Consider the following 15,966-nt stretch of genomic DNA (forward strand, 5'->3'; position numbering starts at 1 on the left):
CACCGCGCTGCGCTGTTCCTCTCCCACGGGCACCGCGCTGCGCTGTTCCTCTCCCACGGGCACCGCGCTGCGCTGTTCCTCTCCCACGGGCACCGCGCTGCGCTGTTCCTCTCCCACGGGCACCGCGCTGCGCTGTTCCTCTCTCACGGGCACCGCGCTGCGCTGTTCCTCTCTCACGGGCACTGCGCTGAGCTGTTCCTCTCCCACGGGCACTGCGCTGCGCTGTTCCTCTCCCAACCGTGGCTCCTATGCCTGCTCTTGTGACTGGCAGAGGTAGCGGTGGAGGGACAAGTGGCCCAAAAGGAGCCCTTTCGGGCTGCTCCTTCCTCCGCCGCTGCCGCCACCACCTGGTTTGTGGTGTGGTGAACCGGCTTATACTCGAGTCAGTAAGTTTCCCCAGTTCTTTGTGCTAAAATTAGGTGCCTCGGCTTATATTTGGATCGGCTTATACTCGAGTATATACTGTAATTGAAATGGCCTGGCCTGTGGTGGGTTGCAACAGCAGCACTACCGCCATAGGCAAATATGGTTAAAAAACGTTAAGAAAGGCATCTCCAAATGCAGGATTGAGTTAGAGGCGGGTCCCAGGTTTGAAACGGTTGAAGACTATGGATTTAGAAGATATAGCACTATTGTGGCTAGGTGCTGCCATGCCATGAAATGTGGCCTGTTTACGTAATTGCTACACCAGGGGAACACCCGGCCACTGATCCGTGTCGCAGATTTGGGCCTGCTAATTTATATGCATAGATGCCCTTCGGCAAAGTTAGAGGGTGGTTGGCTGAGGTCTCGCACCCTGCTTGTGACCTTCTTGGAAGCTCCTGGCCGGTAGACCTTAGTTCTGATCCAGCAAGGGGTGATCTTGACCTCCAATTCTTAAGGCCCCATTAACAGGGTTGAAAATGTGTTGTCAACACCTGCTGAAACCCCAGAAAAAGGGGCGCATGTGGGAATCGGCAGGAATCCCGTAAGTCAGGGGATGGGGCGTTGGGCAAGGGACATTCTCATTGCCACCTGGAGATGCGTAGAACTGAAACTGGGACCTCCTTCTGCATGCAAAGCAGATGTTCTGCCGTTTCATCTCTGGCCTTGCCCAAAGTTTTCTTAATGCAGGGCTTCCTCCGGACATCGGGCTTCAAAATGGCGTCCGGGCGTTGTTGTTGTTTTCCCCCCTGAATTGGCAAAAGGTCTGGGAAAACCCAAACATACGGCAAGTAGGGTGATTTTTTTAAGAAAAAAAATGCTTAAAAAATCCCCCCAAAGCCTAAAAACTTAAATTAAACTTTAAAAACCCACAGCCTAGTTAATGGGAGTTGCTAGCAATGTCAGTAGTTCAATCTTTGAGCAGGGAATGGAGGCATCTTGCCTGTATTGCACAGGAGTATTAAGGCACTGTAGGGCGAGAACCTCATATAATCAGAGAACTGTAGAGTTGGAAGGGACCCCAGGGGCCAATGCTAACAGTGCCCTGTCATTTTGCCTCTTGCAGCCACGCTACTGGCAGAGTTGTTCGCCTTTGTTTAATTCACATCCAGCCTCCTTTCAGAATAAGATTATTTCCAAGGCATCCTGCAACGCAGGCAATAAAAACAAATTCAAAAGACTTGGCATGAAAGAATTTCAAAACAGCAGCTGGCAGAGAGGCAAATAAGACTTAATTGTTTCTTTAAAAAAAGTCTGGCAGAACAAAAAAAACAACGGTTTTAATAGCATGTCTGAAGACGGCATGAGAGGTATCTTTTGAATTGTGAAAATACATCGTCAGGCGATTATGTATTTTAACATGTTATTAACTGAAAGAACAGGCATTGTCTGCGCTTTTAAATTAGCAGAGGGCAGACGGTGGAAGAATAAGTGAATATGGCAAGAACCTTCAAGTAAAGATGTAAAAGAGGTGATCCTTGGTTATGAGCGCTGGGGTTTTGCAAGGTCACCTGTCCTTATCTGTGAAGTGCTGCTGCTTTCTGGTTCTCCTGTAGCCTTCAAACTGTCCAGGGAAGTTGGATAAGTTTTCGGGTTCCAAAGTCCTTCCAGATCTTTTGGGCTACAATTCCCATCAGCTCCTGCCAGCACTGCCCAAAAGATACGCAGGGCACCCATCTGGGAAAGGCTATGGCATTGTAATGTGGTAACCAAGGGATCGAGCGATGAACCAGGAAGTCCCGAGTTCAAGTCCTGCTGCTGATCAAAACTTGCTTGACGGCCCTTGGCAGGACAGTCTCTTCTAGGCTTGTCCTAGAAACGCGGGAGGGTGAAATGGTAGAAATAACTAGTAGAAATAATGGTAGTTGGTCTGCTTGTTGTAGACCATTTTGCAACGAGAGCTGGCAGATGAGCTGAAGAGCTTACCTTCTTGGCAGGTGAAGACTGAGCAGGCAAGCCATTTTGCTCCTTGTATAGAAACCCAACACTTCTTTATAAGCATCTAGATAGTGAACACAGAGGTTAATGATGATGATGATGATGATTTATTGTTTATACCCCACCGATCTGGCTGGGTTTCCCCAGTCACTCTGGGCAGCTTCCAACAAAGTATTAAAATACAGTAGTCTGTTAAACATTAAAAGCTTCCGTAAAGAGGGCTGCCTTCAGATGTCTTCTAAAAGTCTGGTAATAGTTTTTCTCTTTGACATCTGGTGGGAGGGCGTTCCACAGGGCGGGTGCCACTACCAAGAAGGCCCTCTGCTTCTTGCAGCGAGGGAACCACCAGAAGGCCCTCGGCGCTAGACCTCAGTGTCCAGGCAGAACGATGGAGGTGGAGATGCTCCTTCAGGTATACTGGACCTGTGTTGCTAGGCCAGACGAGCCGCCTGTTATCCCACAGTAGCCAAATGGACGAATGCAGAAAGTTGCCTTATACCGATTCGGACCATTGGGCTACATAGCCCAGTAATATAATAATAATAATTTTATTATTTGTACCCCACCCACCTGACTGGGTTGCCCCAGCCACTCTGGGCGGCTTCCAACAAATATAAAAGCATAATAAGATATCAAACATTAGAGAGTTCCCTATATAGGGCTGCCTAGAGATGTCTCCTACAAGTCATGTTTATCTATTGGACATCTGATGGAAGGGTGTTTGTTCCACAGGGAGGGTGCCACTACTGAGAAGGCCCTCTGCCCGGTTCCCTGTAGCTTCACATCTTGCTGTGAGGGAACTTCCAGAAGGCCGCCGGAGCTAGACCTCAGTGTCCGGGCTGAACAGCAGGGGTGGAGACGCTCCTTCAGGTCATTTAGGGCTTTAAAGGTCAGCACCAACGCTATGATTTCTTTAAGCCACGTCCGCTACTTGCCTTCACAGTGTAGCCCCCGCTGAGGCCCATCAGGGCACTGATCCTGTGCCGTTACAAGGCCTCCTAATCAAATGCAAGCAAGTTTGCGTCGAGATAAATGAAGGACAAAGGTGGGAACAAACGCCATCGGGTAACTGGAGGTTTTTATCACCTTCCAAGCAGCCTTGAGCTGGAGGATTCCACACAATGGGCTCTTGATAGTTGAATGAGTCGATGACTTTTAAGTCATCCTCCTACCTCATTCATCTTTGTCCCTTCAAGACTCTCTTAGGGGAGGGCTGGTCTGCGTTCCTTCAGCAAAGTAAGCGGATTAAGGACCTGAGGTTTGAATTCAGATTGACACCTGACTTTCTCACAAAGGCGATGATGCCAATTATCCTCCCGTTTCTTACATTATAATCCTGCCTGAGAAGCTCAAGGTGACTTGTGTGGAATTGGTCCCATTTCATCACCATGACAACCGTGAGAGGCAGACTCTTTCTGGCCCCCGAGTCACCCACTTAACCCTGGGCCCCGTCTAACGCACTCCCTCTTGAAGATCAGTTCCTGAGTGATCCTATATGCATGCTTAAATAGATAACCACAAGCGGTTAAAAAAACATATCCCTGGAATGTTGTTTCCTCTTCCGGAAAGGGCATCTAGAGGAAAAATTAAAGGAGTTGCAAGTCAATCTGAGGCCCAATACAGTGGTACCTCGAGTAACATACGCTTCAGGTTACATACGCTTCAGGTTACAGATTCCGCTAACCCAGAAATAGTACCTCGGGTTAAGAACTTTGCTTCAGGACAGACATTGTGCTCCGGCAGCGCAGCAGCAGCAGGAGGCCCCATTAGCTAAAGTTGTGCTTCAGGTTAAGAACAGTTTCAGGTTCAGAACGGACCTCCGGAACGAATTAAGTACTTAACCCGAGGTACCACTGTAACAGGATTATTACTGGTGATACACTGATAGGGATAATGAGTCAGAGAGTTGCTTTCTTACAGAAGATTGGGTTCGAGCCCCATGTGGGGCAAAAGATTCACACATTGCAGAGGGTTGGACTAGATGATGATGATGATGATAATAATAATAATAATAATAATAATAATAATAATAATAATAATAATAATAATAATAAATTATTATTATTATTATTTATACCCCGCCCATCTGTCTGGGTCTCCCCAGCCACCCTGGGCGGCTTCCAACAAAGTACCGTATTAAAATACTTTGACCCTAGGGATCTCTTCCAGCTATATGGCAAAAGCCTCCTGACCTGCGTGAGATGTTCTCCTGTGATTTTTCACATGCAGTCAACTCCCTTTTAGTGTAGATTCATAACAGGGTGAGAGAGGATAGAAGAAAAGCGAATGCCGAATTCTTTCTTCAGTGAGCTGACGGGCGTAAAAAAAGAAAGAAAAAAAGTGAAAGCTCTTGGAGACGGATGTCTCTTTATGTACCACTGACCCTGTCACATAAGATGTGAGTGTGGCAGGGGCCTAGTAATTTTTACAAATACGTATATTTATAACGACAGCTATACAGAAACAATAGCAGCAAGCACCAAAACCGGCAGGATGTGAAATCTGCATCCTAGCACGACAGCATCCCTTAGCTGAAATGAAAACCAGCAGCCAAAGTTCACAGAGTGCCCTCTGCTGGTCAAATGGCTATCTTGCTTGACCCAAAGAGAAGTCCGTGGTTTTTCTCAAGCCTCTGGATGTGACTCACCCCCTCGGCTGGTGAACCCAACAGAAGTTTTTTTTCTTGGTTATCTGCAGGTTCCGCCTTTCTTATTAAACAGACCAACTCCAACGAGGGCACAGGGTAGTAGGAATTTACGCTACGCAAGTATCGTGGAATTGAGCGATAACGGCTCACGCAAGAGTGTGACCGAAAGTGCTGTGTGGGGGTGCAGAATGCCACTTCCTTTGTTTGTGTGACCAGTGTGTGTTTGTGTGTGTGTGTTGCCTCCCCACGCCCAGCTTTTGGGAGCCTCCCCAGTGTTGCTGATGCTAGGCCCCTTACCTGGCATCTCACCTAGAATCATAGAATCATAGAGTTGGAAGAGACCACAAGGGCCATCAAGTCCAACCCCCTGCCAAGCAGGAAACACCATCAGAGCACTCCTGACATATGGTTGTCAAGCCTCTGCTTAAAGACCTCCAAAGGAGGAGACTCCACCACACTCCTTGGCAGCAAATTCCACTGTCAAACAGCTCTTTACTGTCAGGAAGTTCTTCCTAATGTTTAGGTGGAATCTTCTTTCTTGTAGTTTGGATCCATTGCTCCGTGTCCGCTTCTCTGGAGCAGCAGAAAAAAACCTTTCTCCCTCCTCTATGTGACATCCTTTTATATATTTGAACATGGCTATCATATCACCCCTTAACCTCCTCTTCTCCAGGCTAAACATGCCCAGCTCCCTTAGCGTTCCTCATAAGGCATCGTTTCCAGGCCTTTGACCATTTTGGTTGCCCTCCTCTGGACACGTTCCAGTTTGTCAGTGTCCTTCTTGAACTGTGGTGCCCAGAACTGGACACAGTACTCCAGGTGAGGTCTGACCAGAACAGAATACAGTGGCACTATTACTTCCCTTGATCTAGATGCTATACTCCTATTGATGAGGCCCAGAATTGCATTGGCTTTTTTAGCTGCCGCGTCACACTGTTGGCTCATGTCAAGTTTGTGGTCAACCAAGACTCCTAGATCCTTTTCACATGTACTGCTCTCAAGCCAAGTGTCACCCATCTTGTATTTGTGCCTCTCATTTTTTTTGCCCAAGTGCAATACTTTACATTTCTCCCTGTTAAAATTCATCTTGTTTGTTTTGGCCCAGTTCTCTAATCTGTCAAGGTCGTTTTGAAGTGTGATCCTGTCCTCTGGGGTGTGAGCCACCCCTCCCAGTTTGGTGGCCTGGGGGAGGTGTTGGGTTTCCCACCATCCTGGCTGGAACTGAGGTGGACTTGTGGGGCTAAAGGAAGCGAAGGAGTGAAGGAGTGGGGGAGATGTTGGGAAGGGCTGAAGTCGACCCATTTTTCTTTGTGCTTTTTTTGAACTTGCATGACAGTGGTACCTCAGGTTACAGACGCTTCAGGTTACAGACTTTGCTAACCCAGAAATAGTGCTTCAGGTTAAGAACTTTGCTTCAGGATAAGAACAGAAATCGGGCTCCGGCAGCGCGGCAGCAGCAGGAGGCCCCATTAGCTAAAGTGGTGCTTCAGGTTAAGAACAGTTTCAGGTTAAGTACGGACCTCCAGAACGAATTAAGTACTTAACCTGAGGTACCACTGTACTTTTTTAAATAAATCAAACGCCTTGAGATGTAAAAGCCATCATATATATATATATATATATATATATATATATATATATATATATACTTTTTATTAAATTTTCTGTTTTACAATTTAAAATACTCATTTTACATCCTTAAGGTATCAGTGACTTCCCTTCTTCTCTTTCCATGGTTCATTTTTCATATCCTAAATCTATACAAAAACTATACCATTCAGTATTCCATTATTGCATCCATCAAAACTTGTTTACACTGTTAAATTTATCTTAATGCTGCCAGCATTAATGCTGTATGCAATTATTTTCATATATTCAACAAACGTTTTCCAGTCTTCTTCAAACGTAGGTTCTTGTTCTCTTATTCTATACGTTAAGTCTGCGAGTTGTGCATATTCTGTCAGCTAGAGCAGTGTTTTCCAACCTTTTTTGGGCAAAGGCACACTTGTTTCATGAAAAAAATCTCGAGGCACACCACCATTACAGCCCCGTGACGTCAGCGCGCAGCATCACGCCGGGAGGGACATGAATTGCTAGCAAATTACATAATCACCTCCTTGAGGGCTGGCTCATCTTCTCCGAAGGCAGAACCCCATTAATTAACAGCACAGACTCACACCATAGCCAAGACGAGGGGGGAAAACCTCAGTCATGCACAGTCATGCACATGTGGGGGCTAAATGAGGACGAAGACCGGGCAGAGAGCAGGGTTCAAATCACCCCACCTGGCCAGGACAATCCCTGTGTGCTCCCTTGGGCCACTCGCCTGACCCACCTCGCAGGGCTGTTGTTGCGAGGATAACACGGGGAGAACCACGCGCGCCCCCGGGAGCTCCTTGGAGGAGAAAGCGGGCGATGAATGCAATGCACGAAATATATGAGAGGCGACCAGGTTTTGCAGGTGAGGGGCCCCCGCCAGCCTCCGCTTCCAACACCTGGCGCAACAACGCCGAAGTTTCCCCCCGGGCTCGGCTCGGGGAGCAGCGCTGCTCCCCCCCGGCTCCCCTTCGCCCTCCCGGCTCTCTCTGCCGCCCACTGGGGACCCCCCTCACCTGCCAAGTCCGGATCGCCGGTGGAAGTTGCATGCATGCATGCAGGGCGCCGCGTTGCCATTGCATTGCACTGCACTCCATGCAACGCCTGCACGCATGCATTGCCTTGCACGCCCGCCAAGGGGTCTCCCCGCGGTCCAATGCGTCCCCTCCGGCGCGGATGCAGCATTGCAAAAATAAAAAATCCCCGACGCAGCCCTACCTGGGGGGCAGCCTCCGCCTCCGCCGCTCCGCCTCCGCGGGGATCCCCGAGCTCCATCCTGCCGCCCGATCTCCGCGGGGGCGCAGGCAGGCTGCGCGGGGTCTGCGCGGAAGAGCCCCTGCCCGCCTGGCCGCCGCCGCTGCGCTCATTCCATGGCCGGGAGAAGAGCGCTTCAAACAAAATGCCCGGCCCGCCAGGCCACGCTGGGAAACGTAGTTCGCGCACCCCGCCAAGGGCGAGGGGACTACGGATCCCGGCAGCCCCCGCGCCGGGGACGGAGGGGGAGAGGCCGGGTGCAGGGATGGAGGGACGGGTGGGCGAGCGAGTGAGTGAGTGGCAGCCGCCAAGCCTTGGCCGAGAGCCAGGAAGGGCCTCCCTGGAGGAGGAGGAGGAGGAGGAGGAGGGAGGCGCAGAGTGGGAAGGAGGGAGGGAACCCCAGGGGTCATCTAGTGACGGCGCCCCAATCGAAAATTTGACTTAAAAAAAAAAATCATTTCGAATTTTTTAATTTTTCCCGTGGCACACCAGGCAACATCTCGCGGCACACTAGTGTGCCGCGGAACAGTGGTTGGGAAACACTGAGCTAGAGTAGCCATTCTTCTTTGGCTGGGACCTTTCTCATTTTCCATTTTTGGGCTAAGCAGCTTAGTCATGCTGGCCACATGACCCGGAAGCCGTACGCCGGCTCCCTCGGCCAGTAAAGCGAGATGAGCACCGCAACCCCAGAGTCAGTCACGACTGGACCTAATGGTCAGGGGTCCCTTTACCTTTAATAGCTAAAGCCGTAGCTGTAAAATGTAAAACCAGCATCTGTGGGAGGCAGACTTGAGACATCTCGCTCGGGGTGGGCAACTTGGGGCCAAATGTGACCTTCAGGCAATGCCCCTCCCTGACCCCCACGTCTCTCTGGCCTGGCATAGCCCCACATTGAGTTCTTATGTCGGGCTATGCCAGGCTGGAGAGACGTGGGGGTAGGGGAGGGGCATGTGTCCTTGAACTGGGATCATTCTTACTGACTCTCAGGTTTTTAGGATAACAACAACAACAACAACAACAACAACAACAACAACAACAACAACAACAATTTATTATTTATACCCCGCCCATCTGGCTGGGCTTCCCCAGCCACTCTGGGCGGCTTCCAAAAGAATATTAAAATACTATAATACATCAAACATTAAAAGCTTCCCGAAACAGGACTGCCTTCAGATGTCTTCTAAAAGTCTGGTAGTTGTTGTTCTCTTTGACATCTGGTGGGAGGGTGTTCCACAGGGCGGGCGCCACTACCGAGAAGGCCCTCTGCCTGGTTCCCTGTAACTTGGCTTCTCGCAGTGTGGGAACTGCCAGAAGGCCCTCGGTGCTGGACCTCAGTGTCCGGGTAGAACGATGCGGAAGTGTGGAGAATCATAGCGCAGCAGAGGGTTTTCTCAATGGCAGCCCCTGAACTGCGCAACTCCCTCCCTAAAGAGATACATCTAGGGTGGCTCAGTTGGTTAGAGCATGGTGCTGAGAATGCCAAGGTTGCAGGTTCAATCCTCATATGGGACGGCTGCAGATTCCTGCTTTGCAGGGGGTTGGACTAGATGCCCCTCATGGTCCCAGCTCCGTGATTCTATGATTTTCGCTGTATGGCATTTGCCATATGCTGGAAAAATGTACCTCTTTACCATGGTGTTCCACAGCGAAAGTATTTTGTTTTGTAGGGCCCGCCTCTGGCTGACTGGCTTTACCTGTTTTTATCGTTGCAACCGTTCTGTCTGTGTTGTTTGCACGTTGTTTCTTGTATTGTGCAATCGGCCCTGGGACCTTTATGGTAAGAAATCTCATAAATAAGGCCTTTGGTTTTCCTGGACGGAGAGAGGTGTATGTAGAAATCCGTGAGGTTGTAGTGCGTGCTAGTCCTACTCCGACCCGCTGATGTCAATGGGCGCTACTTACTCAGGGCCATTAATTTCAGTGGGTCTACTCTGAGTACTGAACACAGTGCCATTCCGCCTGGGGCTGATAGGAGTCGTAATCTAAAATACCTGGAAGGCAACATATTGCCATGCTATGGTTATCTCCCGCTTGGACTACTGCAATGGCGCTCTATGAAGGTTGACTTGGAAACTAATCCAGAATGTGGCAGCTAGATTGGTGACTGGCAGCAGTCACCAGGACCATATAATACCCGTCCGAAAGGATCTAGATTGGCTCCAAGTACAATTCAAAGTGTTGGTGCTGACTTTTAAAGCCCTAAAGGGAAGCTTTTAATGTTAGTAGACTATTGTATTTTAATATTTTGTTGGAAGCGGCCCAGAGTGGCTGGGGAAGCCCAGCCAGATGGGCGGGGTATAAATAATAAATTATTATAAATTATTATTATACCTGGAGGAGAGTCTCCACGCCTGCCCCCATCATTCAGCCTGGACACATAGGTCCAGTTCCGAGGGACGTCTGGTGATCCCCTCTCTGAGATAAGTGAAGCTATGGGGAACCAGGCAGAGGGGCTTCTCTGTGGAATGCCCTCCTGTCAGATGTCGAGAAGTAGCTATACAACCTTTGGAAGACATCCAAAGGCAGCCCAAGTTTTTAATGTTTGATGTTTTGTTATGTTTTTGTATATGCTGGAATCCGCCCAGAGTGGTTGAGGCAACCCAGTCAGATGGGTGGGGTACAAATAATAAGATTATTATTATTATTATTATTATTATTATTATTATTATTATTATTATCATCATTTATTATTACCTGTTAACGGAGAAATCTGAGGGCTCCCTTGGACAAAAAAAAAACAAGGACACCAGCCAGGAATACCAGAGCAAAACAGCAGCCAGTAGGCTTGGTCTTTATTGAGGGCTGTGGCAACAGGACTCTCACCTGCCACAAGGTGGAACAAGATGGAAGCCCCGAACAAAAGGGCCCCCAAACTTTTATTAGCTGCTAATCCCCATGTTACACCCCCCCCCAAACTACATCACTAATACATCATGGTTACATCATGAAGGGGGAGGTCTGGTGGCAGTAATCTGAGCATCCTGGACCCTGCCCCATGGTTCTCCTTGCCCTCCACCAAACACCTATCAAGTGTAACCAAAGAGATATGTACATTTCCCTCTTTCCCAGCCAAGTTAATCACACCCTGTTGTCTTCATCTGGGTTTGTTATTTCTGGAATGGCTACCTGTCCGGCACTCAGGTATCAGGATGCCAGGGCTTATCACTTAGGCAGAGGGGCTGCTGAATAGCTGAGCTCACGTGTCTATATGAATTTCTGAAGTTTTCCCAGTGAGCCAGTACATAAATACATTTATCAGCGAATTGTTACATTTGGTATCGTGCAGCAGAGGCCCTTTGAATAGATAGGAAGAAATTGTGATGAAGTGTTTTGTGGGGACAAATCACAAAAGCAATTGTTCTGATTTTGCTAGTGGCTGCATGTGCATGATATCTGCTGGAGGGCAACCTCCCCCCCCCCACCTATACATAAATTCCTGCAACAACCGTATTGGGGAAGGGTGAATTGGGCAAATTCAAGAACCACAGGGATCGGCCTCCAACTCAGTGCTAGCAGTGACCTTCCTGGATTTTGGGCAGGGAGCCTCTCCCAGCCCTAGCTGGAAATTCCAAAATGAACACGGGACCTTCTGCATGCAAAGGAGAATGGCCTGCTCTGAGCTCTGCTGCTTCTGTCTGTGGCTGCTTACCATGGAACATCCATGCTCAGAGGCCTGTGAATGCTGGATAACCGGGGCCAAACAGCAGAAAGCAATGTTGTAGTCGTTCCCTGCTTCTACCCTGAGTCTACCAGCTCCACCTGGTACGCAGGCTGAGACCCTCCCTGCCCGCAGACTGTCTCGCCAGAGTGGTGCATGCTCTAGTTATCTCCCGCTTCGACTACTACAATGTGCTCTGTGTGGGGCTACCTTTGAAGATGACCAGGAAACTACCGTATTTTTCGCTCTATAACACGCACCCGCCCATAACACGCACGTAGTTTTTAGAGGAGGAAAATCCGTAGGCATGCCACCCGTAGGCATTTCCTCCATAACACGCACAGACATTGCCCCTTACTTTCTAGGAGGAAAAAAGTGAGTGTTATGGTGCAAAAAATACGGTACAACTAATCCAGAATGCGGCAGCTAGACTGGTGACTGGGAATGGCTGCAGAGACCATATGACACCGGTCCTGAGAGATCTGCATTGGCTCCCAGTACGTTTCCGAGCACAATTCAAAGTGTTGGTGCTGACCTTTAAAGCCCTAAACGGCCTCAGTCCAGTATATCTGAAGGAGCGTCTCCACCCCCATTGTTCAGCCCGGACACTGAGGTCCAGCGCTGAGGGCCTTCTGGCGGTTCCCTCATTGCGAGAAGTGAGGTTACAGGGAACCAGACTGAGGGCGTTCTCGGTGGTGGCACCCGCCCTGTGGAACACCCTCCCTTCAGATGTGAAGGAAATACGCAGCTATCTTTCAAAGACATCTGAAGGCAGCCCTGTTTAGGGAAGTTTTTAATATTTAGTGCTGTATTGTTTTTAACACTTGATTGGGAGATGCCCAGAGTGTCTGGGGAAACTCAGCCAGATGGGCGGGGTATAAATAAATTATTATTATTATTATTATTATTATTATTATTATTATTATTATTATTAAATTGTACCTGCCTTGCAGCTGCTGGAAACGGAATGCTAAATCTAGATGGGTCTTTGGTCTGTTCCAGCCATGCTCTTTCTTGGTGTTTATGCTCCTTCAGCTCAGAACGAGGCCTGCTGTGTGTTTTTATTTCCTTGAGACGTCCTCCCAGGAGCTCTCGCCCCGGCACTGTTTCCCTTTCTCCGCTCCTTCTGCCTACAGTGGAAACGCTTTGAAAAAAACGAGACCGGTCACGTCATACCCGTGAAATGCGCAAGGAATTCTTGTAGGTGTGCCATGGGTGAAAGGACTCTGAGATCTTGGCACCCGCCGCTCTGATCCGTTTTGCTCCGTAACTTTTATATAATTGCCCCTCTGTTCTGGTTACGTAATCAAGATTGCATTCAGCACGGAGCAAGCAAGATAAAATAAAAATAAAATCTGCTTCTCACCCAAGCTCTTGTTGCAACCGTGGGAAGAGAGGTGGCTGGAATGTCAGGACGCTACTTTGTCCAAACACATTTTTTTCTGGAAAATTAAAGCGTGTGGAGGAAGGTCGTGTGCCTTGCTGATGGGATCAGCGCTGTTGCAGAGGGACAAGGACTTTTTGTGTGTGTGTTTATTATTATTTTTTAAAGATACAGATTCGCAAAAGAAATAACACGGCATAGCTGAGAGTGAGTTTGCTGGCTAGCCAGCTCTGCAAAAGTACTAGGAGAAGTTAGATAAGGTGCAGGCAAATGCAGAACGGAATGGTGGGAAACGTAATCTGGAATATCTAAAAGTAGTAAGGGGTTAAAAGGTAAAGGGACCCCTGACCATTAGGTCCAGTCGTGACCGACTCTGGGGTTGCGGCACTCATCTCGCTTTATTGGCCAAGGGAGCCGGCGTACAGCTTCTGGGTCATGTGGCCAGCATGACTAAGCCGCTTCTGGCGAACCAGAGCAGCGCACGGAAACGCCGTTTACCTTCCCGCCATTTATCTACTTGCACTTTGACATGCTTTAGAACTACTAGGTTGGCAGGAGCAGAGACCGAGCAACGGGAGCTCACCCTATCACAGGGATTCAAACCGCTGACCTTCTGATCGGCAAGTCCTAGGCTCTGTGGTTTAACCTACAGCGCCGCCCGCGTCCCTAGCAAGGGGTTAGGGTCGCTTAAAATACGGATCCGTAACTGAGGCCAAATTAGCTATTTGTGCAGCACTGATTCCCCCTGCCCCAATTGTGAGAAAAGCATTGGTCTGGTTTGCACGCCCCAGTAAACCAAACCATGGTTTACCAGGACTTGCAGGCTCCTGGAAGAGAATTAGCTGTTGTTTTGCTTCTCTTTTTTCACTCCCACGCTGCCCTTGGCATGCGGTCCGAACTTGGGCTTGTGGTTCAGCTATCTCCTCACCAGTCACGAGCTGTGCCCAAGTTTGCACAGCATGCTAAACCGTGGTTTATCTCCACAAAGTGTGGCAGTCAAAAAGTATTGGTTAGGAGCAAGCAGCCTGTGAGATCCTCTCCAGAAGCTATACGTGTTTGCATGATCCTGTTAAGCCCAAGGATCAGGTCCCTCGAGGCTCCGGAGCTGAATGCGGGACTCATCCTTCCCATAGCCCCATCTCACACTAGTCCTCTTTCATGCCCTCCTTTAATACCGTATTTTTCGCTCTATAGGACGCACTTCTTTCCCTTCAAAAATGAAGGGGAAATGTGTGTGCATCCTATGGAGCGAAGACGCCATAGCCCTGCGACCCTCTCCTGGCTGGAGAGGTGATGCGCGGCTATGGCAGGAACCTCTACAGCCCCGTGTCACCTCTCCAGCCGGGAGAGCGTGTGCGGGGCTAAAGCAGCCCTTCGCGACCCTCTCCTGGCTGGAGAGGTGACGCGTGGCTATGGCAGGAGCCTCTCCGCTGCGCCTTTCCACTGCTCTCTGACCTGCTCTTTGGGGCTGGTGGTGGGCTTCCCCCCCCGCCAGCCCCAAAGAGCAGGTTGAAAGGAACCTGAAGCCTGGAGAGCGAGAGGGGTCAGTGCACACCGACCCCTCTCGCTCTCCAGGCTTCCAAGGTAGCCGCCTGAACGCACCTTAAACGGCACCTTGTTTTGGAGCGGGAAAACAAGAGGGGGAAAGTTCTCCCCCTCTCTGTGCAGCGCCTCCTGCAGCTTCACTGAAGGGGCACTGGGCAGAGAGGGGGAGAATTTTTTTTTCTTGTTCTCCCCCCCTCTAAAATAAAGTGCGTCCTATTGTCCGGTGCGTCCTATGGTGCGAAAAATACGGTAAATAATAATATTTTTTTATTTATACCCTGCCCTTCCCGGTTCAGAAAACCGGGCTCAGAGCAGCTAACAACAAATTTAAAACACTTAATTGATGCAACAAAAGAAAAAGCATAAAATACAGTATAAAACGTGAATAACAATAAATTCGGAATTCAAAAATTCAAAAAATGCCTTTGCCTAGCTGGAATCTGCCCTTGAACTCCGACTGCAGCTTTTTCATGCCTGGACCGATCACAGAGAGGGGTGTGTATAAGTGCAGAATGGATTGCATAAGTGCAAGATGGTTTGAGCATAATTACACCGATCTTGGACTGACTGCATTGGCTGTCAATTAGTTTCTGGGCCCAATTCAAAGTTCTGGTTTTGGCCCATAAAGCCTTAAACGCCCCACGAGTGCAATACCTCCAGGACTGCCTCTCCCCATATGAACCTACCTGGACCTGAGATCAACCTCTGAGGCTCTTCTTTATTCATGTGCCACCTCCACGTGAGGTCCAGAGGTTGGCAACATCAGAACAGGCCTTTTCTGTGGTGGCTCCCCGTTTGTGGAATGCTCTCCCCAGGGAGACTCACCTGGCACCTTCACTGTATGTCATTTAGGTGGCAGGCAAACACTTTCCTCTTCAACCAGGCGTTAGGTTGATTGACATCCAATGCCCTTTTTAATGTGTTGCGGGAGACCTGCAAGTATAGCGTGGTATTAGAATTTAACAAATGATAAATAATGATGGTTTTGTTTTCATTCTTATTTTTATAACGCATTTTGTTGTTTTTGTATTGCAATTCTATGCTGTGAGCTGCCCTGAGGTCTAAGAAGGAAGGGTGGTATTCATAAAAATATAAGTGTCTGTAGAAGCCAGCCTCCCGTACAAAGCTAAAACTCAAGTTTATTGCTCTACTCACTATTTAATTTAATTTATAATTTTCAGGTTTATACGTTTCAATATTTTACAGCCATTTTAACAACATTTCACAACTTGACTTCCTTCCCCCTCTTTCTGCGGTTCCTTAAATTTATTGCTCCACTCGCTTTTGCCTGTGCCCTGCCTTCCTCCATTGCTGCGTGACCCCTGAAGGTTGCTCAGAAGGGAATATAGGCTGTAAAAGGTTTCCCATCCCTGCCTTTAGCCACATTTTGGCTTATGGTGATGTGCAAACCAGGCCAATGTGCAGTGGGACAAGGCGGGGAGAAACCTTATAGGCTCATCACATCACCTGATTCCAACTGCAGTACCACCCCCAACCACACTAAGCGCTGCTCGTTTTCTG

The 15,966-nt window shown here is 48.9% G+C and overlaps 2 protein-coding genes and 1 long non-coding RNA gene across 3 annotated transcripts in view; 2 read left to right on the top strand and 1 right to left on the bottom strand.

Moving 5' to 3' along the window:
- DNAI7 (dynein axonemal intermediate chain 7) overlaps positions 1–15,966 on the top strand; it is a 278,992-nt gene that overhangs the window by 208,468 nt on the left and 54,558 nt on the right. The gene's annotated exons all lie outside the window — the stretch shown is intronic.
- Positions 1–15,966, top strand: part of KRAS (KRAS proto-oncogene, GTPase) — a 48,225-nt gene that overhangs the window by 13,270 nt on the left and 18,989 nt on the right.
- Positions 1,245–14,057, bottom strand: LOC308595872. The gene is made up of 3 exons (XR_014012158.1): positions 12,459–14,057; positions 2,350–2,425; positions 1,245–2,235 (listed from the first exon to the last, which is right to left on the bottom strand). It is a non-coding gene; the product is annotated as an uncharacterized lncRNA (long non-coding RNA).

This window comes from Podarcis bocagei, assembly GCF_964188305.1.
Source record: "Podarcis bocagei genome assembly, chromosome: 10".
NCBI lineage: Eukaryota > Metazoa > Chordata > Lepidosauria > Squamata > Lacertidae > Podarcis > Podarcis bocagei.